Source organism: Pristiophorus japonicus, chromosome 5 (genome assembly GCF_044704955.1).
Source record: "Pristiophorus japonicus isolate sPriJap1 chromosome 5, sPriJap1.hap1, whole genome shotgun sequence".
Classification (NCBI taxonomy): Eukaryota; Metazoa; Chordata; class Chondrichthyes; family Pristiophoridae; genus Pristiophorus; species Pristiophorus japonicus.
Window position 1 is genome coordinate 55,793,984 of NC_091981.1, and position 16,211 is coordinate 55,810,194.

Here is a 16,211-nt window from a genome sequence, read left to right on the forward strand (position 1 = left end):
GAATTCTGCGCTGGTGGAATCATGGACCATTATCACTGACCAATATGTCAGGAATGCCGTGCGTTGAGAACATGGTTCCAAGGCTCTCCACAGTGGTGGAGGTGGTGCTCGAGTTTAAAATGGTGCATTCGATCCACTTAGAAAATGCATCTACAACTGCGAGGAACATTTTGCCCATGAATGGGCCCGTATAGTCTACGTGCACCCGCGACCACGGTTTGGTGGGCCAGGGCCAGAGGCTCAGGGGGGCCTCCCTGGGGGCATTAATGAGTTGGGCACAAATGGTGCACCGTCGGACACAGAGCTCCAAGTCCGCGTCAATGCCAGGCCACCAGACGTGGGATCTGGCTATGGCCTTCATGAGAACGATCCCTGGGTGCTCGCGGTGGAGCTCCCGGCCAAATGCCTCTCTGTCTCGCAGAGGCATAACTACTCGGCTGCCCCACGTCAGGCAGTCTGCTTATAGTGACAGCTCATGCATACGCCAATGGAAAGGTTTGATCTCCTCGGGGCAGGCATCGCGAGCCTCTGCCCAGTCACCAGTTAAGACACATTCTTTTACTAGGGATAACGTGGGGTCGCTGGTCGTCCAGACTCTGATTTGGCGAGCCGTCATGGGCGAACCTGTGGACTCAAAAGCATTGATTGCCATGACTATCTCACAGTCCTGTTCATCAGACCATTCCGTGGTCGCCAGGGGTAGCCTGCTAAGCGCGTCGGCACAGTTGTCTGTGCCTGGTCTGTACCTTATGGTGTAATCGTAAGACACCAGCATGAGTGCCCACCGTTGAATGCGCGTCGAGGCGTTGGCGTTTATTGCCTTGCTCTCGGATAGTCGGGATGTGAGGGGCCTGTGGTCGGTTTCTAACGCGAACTTGGCCCCGAAAAGGTATTGGTGCATCTTTTTGACACCGTACACGCACGCGAGCGCCTCCTTCTCCACCATTCCGTACCCGCGCTCCGCCCGCGAAAGTGACCTGGAGGCATAAGCTAAGGGTTGTAATTTACCCGCACTATTGACATGTTGTAAAATGCACCCGACCCCATACGCTGACGCATCGCATGTGAGAACTAGCTTTTTACCTGGATCAAAGAAAGCCAAAACACTGTTGGAACACAGAAAGTTGCGTGCCTTATTGAAGGCGCGTTCCTGGGCGTCCCCCCAAAACCAATCGCACCCCTTTCTGAGTAGCACGTAAAGAGGCTCCAGCAGCGTGTTTAAGTTCTGCATAAAGTTCCCAAAGTAATTGAGTAGCCTGAGAAAGGCGTGCAGTTCTGAGACATTCCGGGGCCTGGGTGCCAGGCGAAATGCTTCGGTTTTGGACTCTGTTGGGCGGATTCCATCAGCGACAATCCTTCTGCCCAAAAATTCAACCTCGGGCGCGAGAAACAGGCACTTGGATTTCTTAACTCTTAGGCCTACCCGATCCAACCGCTTTAGTACTTCCTCCAAATTGCGGAGATGGGAGTCGGTGTCCCTGCCTGTGATAAGTATGTCGTCTTGAAATACAACCGTCTCCAGGATGGACTTGAGAAGACTCTCCATGTTGCGCTGGAATATAGCAGCTGCTGACCTGATGCTGAATGGGCATCGATTGTACATGAAAAGGCCTCGATGTGTGTTGATGGTGGTGAGTAGCTTGGACTCATCGGTCAATTCTTGCGTCACATACGCAAATGTGAGATCTAGTTTTGAGAAAAGTTTTCCTCCAGCCAATGTGGCAAATAAGTCCTCCCATCTGGGCAGCGGGTATTAGTCCTGTAGGGAGACTCTGTTTATGGTAGATTTGTAGTCCCCACAGATTCGTACGGATCCATCAGGCTTCATGCCTGGGATGATGGGATTTGCCCAGTCGCTAAATTCCACGGGTGAGATAATGCCTTCCCGCAGAAGCCTGTCCAGTTCATGTTCAATCGTTTCCCTCATCACATAGGGCACAGCTCTAGCCTTGTGATGGACCGATCTAGCATCCTGTGTGATGTAGATTTTGACTTTAGCCCCTTTGAAGGTGCCCACACCTGGCTGAAAGAGATGTTCAAATCGACTTAGAACTGTTGAGCAGGAGGTCCATTCCTCTGACAACATGGCGTGAACATCATCCCATTTCCAGTTTAGTTTTGCCAGCCAGCTTCTCCCCAGCAGTGCTGGGAGATCTCCGGGAACAATCCACAGGGGAAGTTAGTTCACTGTCCCTTTGTGTGTGACTGAGAGTATGGCGCTGCCGAGGACTGGGACGATTTCTTTGGTATAGGTCCTTAGTTTGGTGTCGACCCTTGTGAGTTTTGGTCTGTCTCTTTTGTGCGGCCACAGCTGTTCAAATTGTTGAGCGCTCATGAGAGATTGACTCGCTCCCGTATCCAGCTCCATGTTGACAGGTATTCCATTGAGTAGCACCCTCATCATTATTGGAGGTGTCTTGTTGTAGGAGCAGTGGCCATTGATCGTGTTGACCCGCTGTACGTCGGTGTCCCGGGTACTGTCCCCACCGTCTTCTGGTCCGCTTTCTGACCCTTCCGATTCGTATACCAGCCGAGCTGTCGTTTTTCTGCACATGCGGGCCAGATGCCCTGTAGAGTCGCAGTTTCTGCAAACAGCATGCTGAAATCGACACCCCCTTGATGAGTGCCTTCCCCCACATCTCCAGTACAGACTGCTTCCATTGTTTCCAAAGGATGAGCTGCATCTGGCTGATCTCTCTTGAGCTTCTCTCAGTTTGTAGTTGATTGCTCGCATTGTGGGTTGATGAGGTGTGAACGGCCGTTCCTGTGGCCCTTGATGGCTTCTGGCGCCACTGCCTGCTGTTGAGGGCCTGTTCTCCTGCCTTTGTCTGTGTGTGGGGGTAGCAGCTTGTTTCGTTAGTTGTTGTACCCGCAGTGTAGACCAACCTCATCTCTTCTTCTCCTGCCAGGAATGTTTGTGCAACTAGTGGTGCTGCCTCTAGGGACAGGTTCTTGGTTTCTATGAGCTTTCGGAATATGCCTGCGTGGCCTATTTCTTCAATAAAAAAGTCTCTCAGTACTTCTCTCCTTAGTTCATCGGAGAACTCACATAAGCTAGCCAACCTCCGAAATTCCACCATGAATTCGGGTGTGCTCTGGCCCACACAGCGTCTGTAGTTGTAGAACCTGTGTCTGGCCATGTGTAGGCTATTCGCTGGCTTCAGGTGGTCTCTTACCAGTGTGCTCAACTCTTCAAACGACTTGCTTGCTGGTTTTTCGGGTGCCAGCAGGTCCTTCATTAAGGCTTGTTTTCGAGATGGGCTCTTCTCTTGTCTGCCTTATCGTCGCCTAACCAGTCTTTGGTTACGAAGCTTTGCTGGAGCCTTTCTATAAAGTCCTCCCAATTATCTCCAGCATTGTATTTTTCATCTGAGCCGTTGGTCGCCATTCTGTGGATTCTGTAATCCCGTAACTCGTCGCCACTGTAAAGTCCTGTCCCTGCAGTACAGATTCACACGAGGCACATACTGAATCAAGGTCACTCAGGACCTGCACCTTTATTACACAGCTCTCGAATGCCACACTTGCTTGAGACCTGTCCTTATATACCTGTCTGGGACAGGTATCCAGTGTCTCCTGCAAGTGCACCTCTGGTGGTAAGGTATGCTTGTGGTTACAGGTCATCTCTAGTTACAGCCATGTATAGCATGGTAAGATACAGTTATGTAGAGTAGTGTGAGATACATGACAGGGACGATGTGCACCATGAAACCAAAGGAGGGTTACGACCTTGAATCACTGGTCAGTAACACCCCTGTGGAACATCAAGAGTACGTGAGGGAAAATCTTGCAGCTTTTGCCACTCACAAACACGACTGCGGAAGAATAAATGGGGTCGAGGTTAGCATAGATGAGGACCTCATGACCCGATCACAGAAACAGTACAACTTCCCCAGGGAGGCAGAGGCAGACATGGAAACAGCCTTGGGTTCACTGGTTAAACACGAGGTATTGAGACCGATAGCTACCCATGTGAACTCTCCATTGTGGCCGGTTAAGAAACCGGACAACTCCTGGAGAGCCACGGTGGACTATCGAGTACTCAACCGTAACATCCCCGCCTGTGCACCCACTGTTGCTGCTGTTGCCAACCTCATTGGAAGTATCCCAGCCTCCGCGATGACCTTCATGGTGCTAGATATTTCCAACGGGTTCTGGTCCATACCTTTAAGAAGGGAAGATCAGTACAAGTTTGCTTTTACCTTTAAAGGACAGCAATACACTTGGAACTGTCTCCCTCAGGGCTTCCACAACAGCCCCAGTATTTTCCATCAGTGTATGGCCAACTATTTAAAGAGTTCAGCAGACCCCAGCAATTAGTATAGTATATAGATGACCTGCTCCTGTTCACCGATGAGGGGGAGGAGCATGGCCCACTGCTGACTGAACTGCTGGAGCTGCTGAAAGAAGAAGGATTTAAAGTAAACCCCAAGAAGGCACAGATCGGCCTGCAGGAAGTAAAATTCCTGGGACTGGCTGTGCGCGCAGGGGAAAGAGCCATTGACAAAGCTAGAAGGGAAGCATGCAGAAGTTACCTGCCCCCAACACAGTAACAGGAGTAAGATCTTTTCTAGGGCTAACCGGGTACGGCAGAGATTTCATTGAGGATTATGCAGCCACCGCAGCCCCTCTGCTCCGACTCCTACACAAGGGAGCGGAATGGGAATGGGACAAAGGTTGTGAGGCAGCATTTATCCAATTCAAGAAAGACCTGCAGAACGCGCCAGCTCTAGGGGCCATCGATGGGGGTATAGAGTTTTCCTGGAGGTAGCAGCCAGTGGGGACAGCCTGAGTGCAGTACTGCTCCAAGAGCGGCATGGCCGGCTGAGACCAGTGGTCTACTCCTCCAGGATACTCACGGATGTGGAGAAGGGATACTCCAACTGTGAGCGGCATCTCCTAGTCACTCACTGGGCTGTGAAAAGATCACTGACCTTCACAAGGGGGTCTACTATCACACTCCTTACTCACTATACGCCCACCCAAATGCTCCTGGATGGGAGAATCAAGGACGGGACAGTGAGCATTGCCTGCATTGCGCGCTGGACCCTGCTCCTCTCCCAAATGGACCTAAGGGTAAAGGATCTCTGCAAGCCAAGGCTCGCAGCCAACATGATTTATCCAGGGACGGCCCACCGGTGTTCCGTAGAAGGGGTATGGGAAATTAACATAGGCTTTCGGGCTGGGTTACACCCCACAGGCCGAGAGATCTATGTGGATGGTTCCGCATGGTATCTGCGGGTGAACGACTCACAGGCTGCGGAGTTTATGACCCCGAGGCAGGCATTGCCCTGGTGATTAAACTCCCCAGTACTATGAGTGCCCAGCATGCTGAACTGTCTGCGATGGTGTACGTAGTCACACACCCCGAAGAATTCCCTACCCCATATACGATTTGCTCGAACAGTATGTTCACATGTAATTCGTGTACGGAGTACCTGGCTATCTGGTCCCGCCGCGGATACACACCTGCAGACGGGAGACCCCTGGCAATTAAGCCCCTTCTGGAAAAGATCATGAAAGCAGTAGGGGAGGAAGGGAATATCTACATACATAAGGTGAAGGCACATTCCACCACTGAACCCCATAGCGAGGGAAACCAGCAGGCGGACATGTTAGCCAAGCAGGGGGCCTGCATGGGCAAGCTCTGGGATCTGTACAACCTAGGACCCATCGCAGCGGTCAGGGGCAGGATAGGGACGGCAGGGAAGGCTTTGCCCCCGGACCTTAAAATGGTTCAGACCCAAGACCCCGTCCTCAAAACTGTCCTGAACACGCTAGATAAAGGGAAAAGGATAGTCGGCCCGTACGGCACCGCAGCAATTGCCATTAAAGAAGGCATGCTGTTCACGGGGGAGCAATGGGTAGTACCGCAACAACTCCAGAGAGAACTCCTCCAGCTGGCCCACGAGGGTCCAGGAGCAGGACACCCCAGACCTGAGACCACTTGGCAATGAGTGGAACAGGCAGGGTGGAGGCCAGGACTCAGGGAAGACGTCCGCGAGTTCTGTGCTAGCTGTCTGGTGTGCGCGGCCAACAACCCCGACCCCCAGAAAAGAAAGGTGTCGATGGGACATATCAGGAGGGTAGAGGGACCCTGGAAGTCGATCCAAATTAACCACATCGGGCCCCTACCCACTGCCCAGGGAGGTTACAAGTACTGCCTAGTTTTGGTGGATGTATTCACCAAATGGGTGGAAGCCTTCCCATGCCAAACTGCCCTGGGACCAGCCAGAATCCTGGTCAGAGAAGTGTTCTCTCGACGGGGACTACCACAATATGTGGAGTCCGACCAAGGGAGTCACTTCACCGGGCAGGAGATCCTTAAGGTACTCGGCATCAGAGGGAAATGGCATGTCGCCCACAACCCGCAGTCATCCGGGCCTGCGGAGCGTTTAAACTATACCATCAAAGAAAGGCTGCGCAAGGAGACAGGGGATTCACACAAAGGGTGGGTAGAGGTCCTACCACTGGTCCTCATGGGGATCCAGGCCAGCCAGTCAAAGAGCACGGGGTACTCCCCGTACGAGCTCATGACCAGCAGAGCCATGCGAACCCCCACCCATGTGTTAGCCCCGGTACTCACGGAAGGTCAGCTTAGGGAAGCGAACCGGGACAGCTTTGTCAGGAATCTGTTTGAACACCTTAAACAGATTCACTGGCAGGCTGCTAGCAACATGGGAAAACAGCATCGGAGCAACCGACTGCTGCTAGAACCCCGCAAGCACCACGAGTGGGAGATAGGGGACCAGGTTATGGTGAGGAACTACGCTAGAGTAGGGGTCTTTGAGGCACTGTACATGGGACCGTACCACATTGTCGACAAGGCAAGCCCCATGGCCTATGCCACAAAATTGCCCCGCCGAACAAAGTGGTTCCACATAAATCAGTGCAAACTTTTCAACCCAGGGGCAGCAACAAAACGTAAGGGACAGCCAAAAACTGTAAACCGTATTAAAGACAGGGACCCCCAGCCAACAGCCCCCGACTGTGGAAATCCCACAGGGGACGTGGCAGATCCACAGACTGCACCTAAACTATAGGGACACCATGGGCTCAGGGAGACCTAGAAGGGGAATCATAAACGACGTTTTCACTTCCTACAATACAGCATCCTCTGTAATAAATAGCCTCGATGACATAGAACTGCAAACACAGATAAACAGTTTAAAGACCCAATTGAGAAAAATCCTGAAACAGGAGAATACCGTAGTAGGATCAGAACTACACGAGGACCAGGCTATGACTGTCCATTTAAAAGAAATAGTGGCTGAGCTGGAAAAACATGCACAGACAGTGAATGCACTCATACGGGAGGATAGAAACGCTTCGGACCAGGCTGCACAGAACGAGGTGTGCGTATTGTATGGGGCATGGTTGTTGGGCGAGGGCTACAACAACCTGGAGGATTTAAAACAAGGTGTAGTCCCCTCTTGGATTAGGAACAAGCACCTCGCAGCCCTCCATCCGTACAGCAATTCACTAAGCCCGTGCCAGCTCCATCTAACCTCTGAAGCCTACCCTGTCCCAGTAGACTGTGGGAAATCTAACCACACCATTATGGGAATAGTATTAAGGATGCCGGTCATGGGTGGGACAGCCCAACCCGCACCGGTATACCGGGTGGAGAACATTGGAGTTATTCAGGGAGGTGCACACATTCGTTTCGCAGCGCTCCCACCCTATGTCATAAAGTGGGAACACGCTGTAACGGGTACTGACCTCTCCGGGTGCCAGAGCAGGGGTGCACACGTAATACTGTGTCCCCAGTACTTGAGTGCCCATTCAAAGTCACAGTGTGGGTTTAAAGCTGCTGGTGCACAGCCCATTAACTGTACCATGGAGGTAATGACACAAGACCATGTCTCTCCACAGGTAGTGTACATAGGGGTGGGACATATTGTGTCACCACCAGTGCACCCCATTACCAGCATGGACACTTCTGGTGTCCGGTAAGTGACAGCAGTTTTGCTTCAAACCTGAGGCATCAGTTCAAGTGGCCCAGGAACGGATTGTCCTCATTCCTGAACCCTTCACTGTCCACCTCACTGTGAAGGAAAACATTATAAACCTGCAGGATTATGTTGTACATTTTGGCTATGCAATTCCCCCCTCTACCCGAACATCTTACCGCTCTGCTAAAAGCTGTAATTATCTCACAAAAACACTTCTACACTCTAGAACAGAAAACAATTGAGATAAGGAAAAAGATTCTCGAGATCACCATTCCGCCTTGGTGGGACTTTTTCAGAAATATAGAAGTCCCAGTTTGGATCCGAATCGCTTCCCACACTTTAGTTATTTGTCAACTCGCGATTATACTTTACTTATGGTGTCTCACTTGCCGAGTGAAACGCAGAGGCCATCAGGTCAGGCATCAAAGGGTGCTACACGCTCCTTGGCCGAACTTGAGAATCACGCAGGGAGGGGTGAACATACTGCCATGTTTAATTTGTGTTTGAGTTTACCTGCTGTAAACCGCAAAATCTCGAGTATTGTGCGAGTGTTACTTAAAATGTTTTGATTATGTACTGAACTTAGAATGTGCTTGACTATGGACTTTTATGTCACTTGAGAATGTGTTTTGACTATGTGCTTTCATTTTATTTTACTTAAAGTTGTGTTTGACTGTATACCGTTACTTTACTGAGAAAACCGAGTAAAGGAGGGACATCATACCCCCTCTATGCTATAACCGAATTGTAATGACTGTATTCGCCTATAAATTGCATTGCATTTCAATGGGGGGGCAGGGGGGGGGGGGGGGATGTTCAGCTAGTATAAATGCAGTGAAGGTTGACTCTCGGGAGCAGGAATTTTGCTTACCTTGATTGACACTCAAGAGTGTGGAGTGTCAACAGGGGGACTGAAGCAGGTGCAAAATTCACAAGAAACCCCCACTGTGTTTAGGCTCATTCAAAAGTAAATTTAATTTGGGACTATCTGCCGAAAAGTTTGGAACTCCAAAGTGCTTATGGAAGAAACTACAAACTTTAATAGAATTTTGGATTTTAAAAGACAAATTCAAGGCTGTGGGCGGACCTAAGGAACTCGCAGGAGACAGTCTAATTTAGTGAAGCTACCTGGGTATGAGGACTAAGTTAACGTGCCTGGAAGAATGAGAATTCGAAAATCCTTCCCCCACAAGAAACATTTACATCACAAAATCACCCAGAGGTAGCTACCCATCAACATGGGTCTGGACAACCATTTCAGCATGTACATCACAAAGATGCACAATCCAGCCTGTATGCGAATGACTAAGCACAAAAGGACATTGCAATTACCAAAGTAATATTTCCATCAGGAAACAGTTTTCAAACATCAACTCACCCAAAACATATCAACTTTTAATGAGCCCACCAAATTATTACAAAGAAGAACCAAGCCCGCCCAAATTATACAAAGGATTTTGAACAGATTTGGTGCCAAGATTAGAAACACTGAAATGGTATAACTGGCCCCTGTTTTCAACAGAGGATAGGTTGCTAGGTAGCTACAAGGCTGCTACTACCTCAGATAACACTTTGACTGACAGACTAGTACCACACTACGCTGTGTCATCAAGACAAGGAGAGAAACCAATGCGACAGTTGCAAACTAACTTCTCCAGCCTCGAAGTCCTGAAGTCTTGAACATAAGAACATAAGAACATAAGAATTAGGAACAGGAGTAGGCCATCTAGCCCCTCGAGCCTGCTCCGCCATTCAATAAGATCATGGCTGATCTGGTCGTGGACTCAGCTCCACTTACCCGCCCTCTCCCCGTAATCCTTAATTCCCTTATTGCTTAAAAATCTATCTATCTTTGACTTGAAAACATTCAATGAGCCAGCCTCAACTGCTTCCTTGGGCAGAGAATTCCACAGATTCACAACCCTCTGGGAGAAGAAATTCTTTCTCAACTCGGTTTTAAATTGGCTCCCCCGTATTTTGAGGCTGTGCCCCCTAGTTCTAGTCTCCCCTACCAATGGAAACAACCTCTCTGCCTCTATCTTGTCTATCCCTTTCATGATTTTAAATGTTTCTATAAGATCACCCCTCATCCTTCTGAACTCCAAGGAGTAAAGACCCAGTCTACTCAATCTATCATCATAAGTTAACCCCCTCATTTCTCGAATCATCCTTGTGAATCGTCTCTGTACCCCTTCCAAAGCTAGTATATCCTTCCTTAAGTAAGGTGACCAAAACTGCACGCAGTACTCCAGGTGCGGCCTTACCAATATCTTATACAGTTGCAGCAACACCTCCCTGCTTTTGTACTCCATCCCTTTCGCAATGAAGGCCAACATTCCATTTGCCTTCCTGATTACGGGCTGCACCTGCAAACTAACCTTTTGGGATTCATGCATAAGGACCCCCAGGTCCCTCTGCACCACAGCATGTTGTAATTTCTCCCCATTCAAATAATATTCTCTTTTATTTTTTTTCCCAAGGTGGATGACCTCACACTTTCCGACATTGTATTCCATCTGCCAAACCTTAGCCCATTCGCTTAACCTATCCAAATCTCCTTGTAGCCTCTCTGAGTCCTCTACACAACCCGCTTTCCCACTAATCTTAGTGTCATCTGCAAATTTTGTTGCACTACACTCTGTCCCCTCCTCTAGGTCATCTATGTATATTGTAAACAGTTGTGGTCCCAGCACTGATCCCTGTGGCACACCACTAACCACTGATTTCCAACCGGAAAAGGACCCATTTATCCCGACTCTCTGCTTTCTGTTCGCCAGCCAATTCTCTATCCATGCTAATACATTTCCTCTGACTCCGCGTACCTTTATCTTCTGCAGTAACCTTTTGTGTGGCACCTTATCGAATGCCTTTTGGAAATCTAAATACACCACATCCATCGGTGCACCTCTATCCACCATGCTCGTTATATCCTCAAAGAATTCCAGTAAGTTAGTTAAACATGATTTCCCTTTCATGAATCCATGCTGCGTCTGCTTGATTGCACTATTCCTATCCAGATGTCCCGCTATTTCTTCCTTAATGATAGTTTCAAGCATTTTCCCCACTACAGATGTTAAACTAACCGACCTATAGTTACCTGCCTTTTGCCTGCCCCCTTTTTTAAACAGAGGCGTTACATTAGCTGCTCTTCAATCCGCTGGTACCTCCCCAGAGTCCAGAGAATTTTGGTAGATTATAACAAATGCATCTGCTATAACTTCTGCCATCTCTTTTAATACCCTGGGATGCATTTCATCAGGACCAGGGGGCTTGTCTACCTTCAATCCCATTAGTCTGTCCAGCACTACCTCCCTAGTGATAGTGATCATCTCAAGGTCCTCCCTTCCCACATTCCTATGACCAGCAATTTTTGGCATGGTTTTTGTGTCTTCCAGTGTGAAGACGGAAGCAAAATAATTGTTTAAGGTCTCAACCATTTCCACATTTCCCATTATTAAATCCCCCTTTTCATCTTCTAAGGGACCAACATTTACTTTAGTCACTCTTTTCCATTTTATATATCTGTAAAAGCTTTTACTATCTGTTTTTATGTTTTGCGCAAGTTTACCTTTGTAATCTATCTTCCCTTTCTTTATTGCTTTTTTAGTCATTCTTTGCTGTTGCTTAAAATCTTCCCAATCCTCTAGTTTCCCACTAACCTTGGCCACCTTATACGCATTGGTCTTTGATTTGATACTTTCCTTTATTTCCTTGGTTATCCACGGCTGGTTATCTCTTCTCTTGCCGCCCTTCTTTTTCACTGGAATATATTTTTGTTGTGCATTATGAAAGAGCTCCTTAAAAGTCCTCCACTGTTCCTCAATTGTGCCACCGTTTAGTCTTTGTTTCCAGTCTACTTTAGCCAACTCTGCCCTCATCCCACTGTAGTCCCCTTTGTTTAAGCATAGTACTCTCGTTTCTGACACAACTTCCTCATCCTCAATCTGTATTACAAATTCAACCATATTGTGATCACTCATTCCGAGAGGATCTTTTACGAGGAGATCGTTTATTTTTCCTGTCTCGTTACACAGGACCAGATCCAAAATGGCTTGCTCCCTTGTAGGCTCTGTTACATACTGTTCTAAGAAACAATCCCGTATGCATTCTATGAATTCCTCCTCAAGGCTACCCCCTGCGATTTGATTTGACCAATCGATATGTAGGTTAAAATCCCCCATAACTACTGCCGTTCCTTTTTCACATGCCTCCATTATTCCCTTGATTATTGCCCGCCCCACCATGAAGTTATTATTTGGGGGCCTATAAACTACGCCGACCAGTGACTTTTTCCCCTTACTATCTCGAATCTCCACCCACAATGATTCAACATTTTGTTCATTGGAGCCAATATCATCCCTCACAACTGCCCTGATATCATCCCTTATTAACAGAGTTACCCCACCTCCCTTTCCTTCCTGCCTATCTTTCTGAATTGTCAGATACCCCTGTATGTTTAATTCCCAGTCCTGGCCACCTTGCAACCATGTCTCTGTAATGGCCACCAAATCATACCTATTTGTAATGATTTGTGCCGTCAACTCATTTACTTTATTTCTAATGCTGCATGCATTTAGGTAGAGTGTTTTCATCCTAGTTTTTAAACCATGATTTTTATTTTTTACCCCTCCTGCAGCCCTTTTATATTCAGTGGCCCTTTTTGTTTCTTGCCTTTGGTATCTCTGCCCTCCACTTTTACACATCTCTTTTCTGTCTTTTGTTTTTGCCTCCTTTTTGTTTCCCTCTGTCTCCCTGTATTGGTTCCCATCCGCCTGCCATATTAGTTTAACTCCTCACCAACAGCACTAGCAAACACTCCCCCTAGGACATTGGTTCCGTTCCTGCCCAAGTGCAGACCGTCCGGTTTGTACTGGTCCCACCTCCCCCAGAACCTGTTCCAATGCCCCACCAATTTGAATCCCTTCCATGCTGCACCACTGCTCAAGCCACGTATTCATCTGTGCTATCCTACGATTCCTACTCTGACTAGCACGTGGCACTGGTAGCAATCCCAAGATTACTACTTTTGAGGTCCTACTTTTTAATTTAACTCCTAGCTCCTTAAATTCGTCTCGTAGGACCTTATCCCTTTTTTTACCTATGTTGTTGGTACCAATGTGCACCACGACAACTGGCTGTTCTCCCTCCCTTTTCAGAATGTCCTGCACTCGTTCAGAGACATCCTTGACCCTTGCACCAGGGAGGCAACATACCATCCTGGACTCTCAATTGCGGCTGCAGAAACGCCTATCTATTCCCCTTATGATTGAATCCCCTATCACTATCGCTCTCCCACTCTTTTTTATGCCCTCCTGTACAACAGAGCCAGCCACGGTGCCATGAACTTGGCTGCTGTTGCTCTCCCCTAATGAGTCATCTCCCTCAACAGCACTCAAAACAGTGTATCTGTTTTGCAGGGGGATGACCAGATGGGACCCATGTACTACCTTCTTTGTACTACTCTTCCTGCTGGTCTTCCATTCCCTAGCTGGCTGTGGATCCTTCTCATGCGGTAAGACCAACTCACTACACGTGCCACTTATGTCATTCTCAGCATCGTGGATGCTCCAGAGTGAATCCACCCTCAGCTCCAATTCCGCAATTCTTACACATGTAGTCGTAAGGGACACCGGAAGCGTCCCTGAATTCCCACATGGCACAGGAGGAGCATATCACGTGACCGATCTCTCCTGCCATGCCTTAACCCTTAGATACCCTTAAATTGGTAATAACAATGCTACAGTTTACTTACTGATATAAAAAGAAAAAGAAAAGCTACTCACCAATCACCAGCCAATCACTTACCCCCTTGGCTGTGACGTCACCTTTTGATTCCTTTCTACTTCTTTTTTGCTTTCTCTCCCGCTGTAGCTGCACCGGTACGCCTTTTATAGGCCGCTCCGACGCTGCTCCCACCTCTCACCAACTGCTGCTGACTCTCGAGCTCCCGCTGGGCCTTTTATAGGCCACTCCGACACTGCTCCCACCTCTCGCCAACTGCCGCTGACTCTCGAGCTCCCGCTGGGCCTTTTATAGGCCGCTCCGATGCTGCTCCCACCTCTCACCAACTGCTGCTGACTTTCAAAAGGGGGCGTGTCCGGCCACTTACGCCCGTTTTCAAAGTTTCGGCAGTGAAAACTTACTCCAAACTAACTTAGAATGCAGTAAGTGAAGATTTTTGTACGCTCGAAAAAACCTTGTCTACACTTTAGAAAATCAGGCGTAGGTTACAAATCAGGCGTAGGGAATGGGGGGGGGGGGGGTGAGGTTTAAAGGGAAGTTTACAAACATTAAACACTTCAGTTTTACAAATAAAGAGCCATCATCAATAATAAATGATAAAAACATCAATAAATCAATCAATAAATCAATCAAAAAAAATTTATAAGAAATAATTTAAAAATAAAATCAATAAATAAAACATTTTCTACTGACCGACTGCAGCACCGGAAGCCCTCCAACAGCGTGCTGGGATCCCCCACCCCCCCGCCCCCAGTGTGTCTCTGTCAGTGTCTCTATCTCTCTGTCTGTCTGTCTGTGTGTGTCTCTCATTCTCTGTCTGTCAGTGTCTGTGTTTCTGACAGCGAGGGGAGGGGGAGGAGGGGGGTAGAGGGAGAGAGGGGGGGAGCAGAGGGAGGGAAGGGGGAGGGATGGGGGAGAAGGGGGAGAAGTGGGAGGGGAGAGGGGGAGAAGGGGAGGGGGGAGGAGGAAAAGGGGGGGAAAAGAAAAAGGGGGGAAAGGAGAAGGGGGGAAAGGAGAGGGAGGGAAGGAGAGGGGGCGGAGGTGGGGGGAAAGGAGATGTGGGGGGAAGAGATGGGGGGGAAAGGAGATGGTGGGGGGGGAAAGGAGAAGGGGGAGGGAGGTTGAACGGGCCGGGCCCGGCCAGGCCCGAGACTTCGGACAGGGCCCGTCCCCAGCACCAGATTTACAAGTAGGTGGTGTTGGGTCGGGTCAGGATCGCGGGTCGGGTCGGGGGGGGGGCGTTGGGTGGGAGGTCGGTTCGGTTCGGGTCGGGGGGAGGGAGGGAGAGGGAGGTCAGGTCGGGGGCAGGGAGGTCAGGTCGGGTCCAGTCCGGGGGGTCGGGTCGGGTCCGGGGGCGGGGGGGAAGCGGGAGTCGGGTCGGTGTCGGGTCCGGTCCGGAGGCGGGGGGGCGGAAGTGGGGGGGGAAGCGGGATTCGGGTCGGGTCCAGTCCGGGGGGTCAGGTGGGGTCCGGGGGCGGGGGGAAGCGGGAGTCGGGTCGGTGTCGGTGTCGGGTCCGGTCCGGAGGCGGGGGGCGGGGGGGGGGGGGGGGAAGTGGGAGTCGGGTCGGGTCCAGTCCGGGGGGTCAGGTCGGGTCCGGTCCGGAGGCGGGGGGCGGGGGGGGGGGGGGGGGGGAAGTGGGAGTCAGGTCGGGTCCAGTCCGGGGGGTCGGGTCGGGTCCGGTCCAGGGGCGGGGGGGGTGAAGCGGGAGTCGGGTCGGTATCGGGTCCGGTCTGGAGGCGGGGGGCGGGGGGCGGGAAGCGGGAGTCAAGTCGGGTCGGGAGGAAGCAGGAGCTGGGCGTGGGAGGAGCCTTATTCACGCAGCCCCAGTGAGGCCATTCGGCCAGGGCTAGGGGCTGCGTGCTTTGGCCCCTCCCACACAGTTTTGGGCGCCTGGAGCTACTGAACATGCACGCCCACTGTAGCGCGCATGTGCAGAGGTCCCGGCACTGTTTTCAGCGCAGGGACCTGGCTCCGCCCCCTACAGCTCCTGCTGCGCTGCGCCGAGCTGCAAACGACCTGCAGGGAGCTGGAGAATCTGGAAGTTTTTTTTAGGCGCACTTTGTGGCGCGAAAAACGGACGTCCAGGTCGGGACTGCGCCGTTCTAGGCGCGGCTCGAAACTTGGGCCCAATATACCCCAGCACCCTATTCACTCAAGCTATAGCTTCACAATATTAATCATGAACCTTTAGAGATCCCGTCTACGTCTCTTTTACCATCGGCTTTGGTATTTTTCCCTGAAGGGAGTACGTATGTCCAGCATTCACAGTGCCCACATGCATAATACTGCACTTTTCTAAGTGAAACATAATTTGCCAGTCACAAGCCCATTCCCCCAGCACATCTAGATCTACCTGACCCTCGCACATATCTTAGTATCATCTGTAATCTTGCAAATCATTCCCCCAACACCTACACCTAGATCATTAATAAAAAATAGTAAACAGCAATGGTCCAAACATCAATCCCTGCGGTACATCACTAGTGACCAGTCTCCAAGCAGCTCCAAATCCA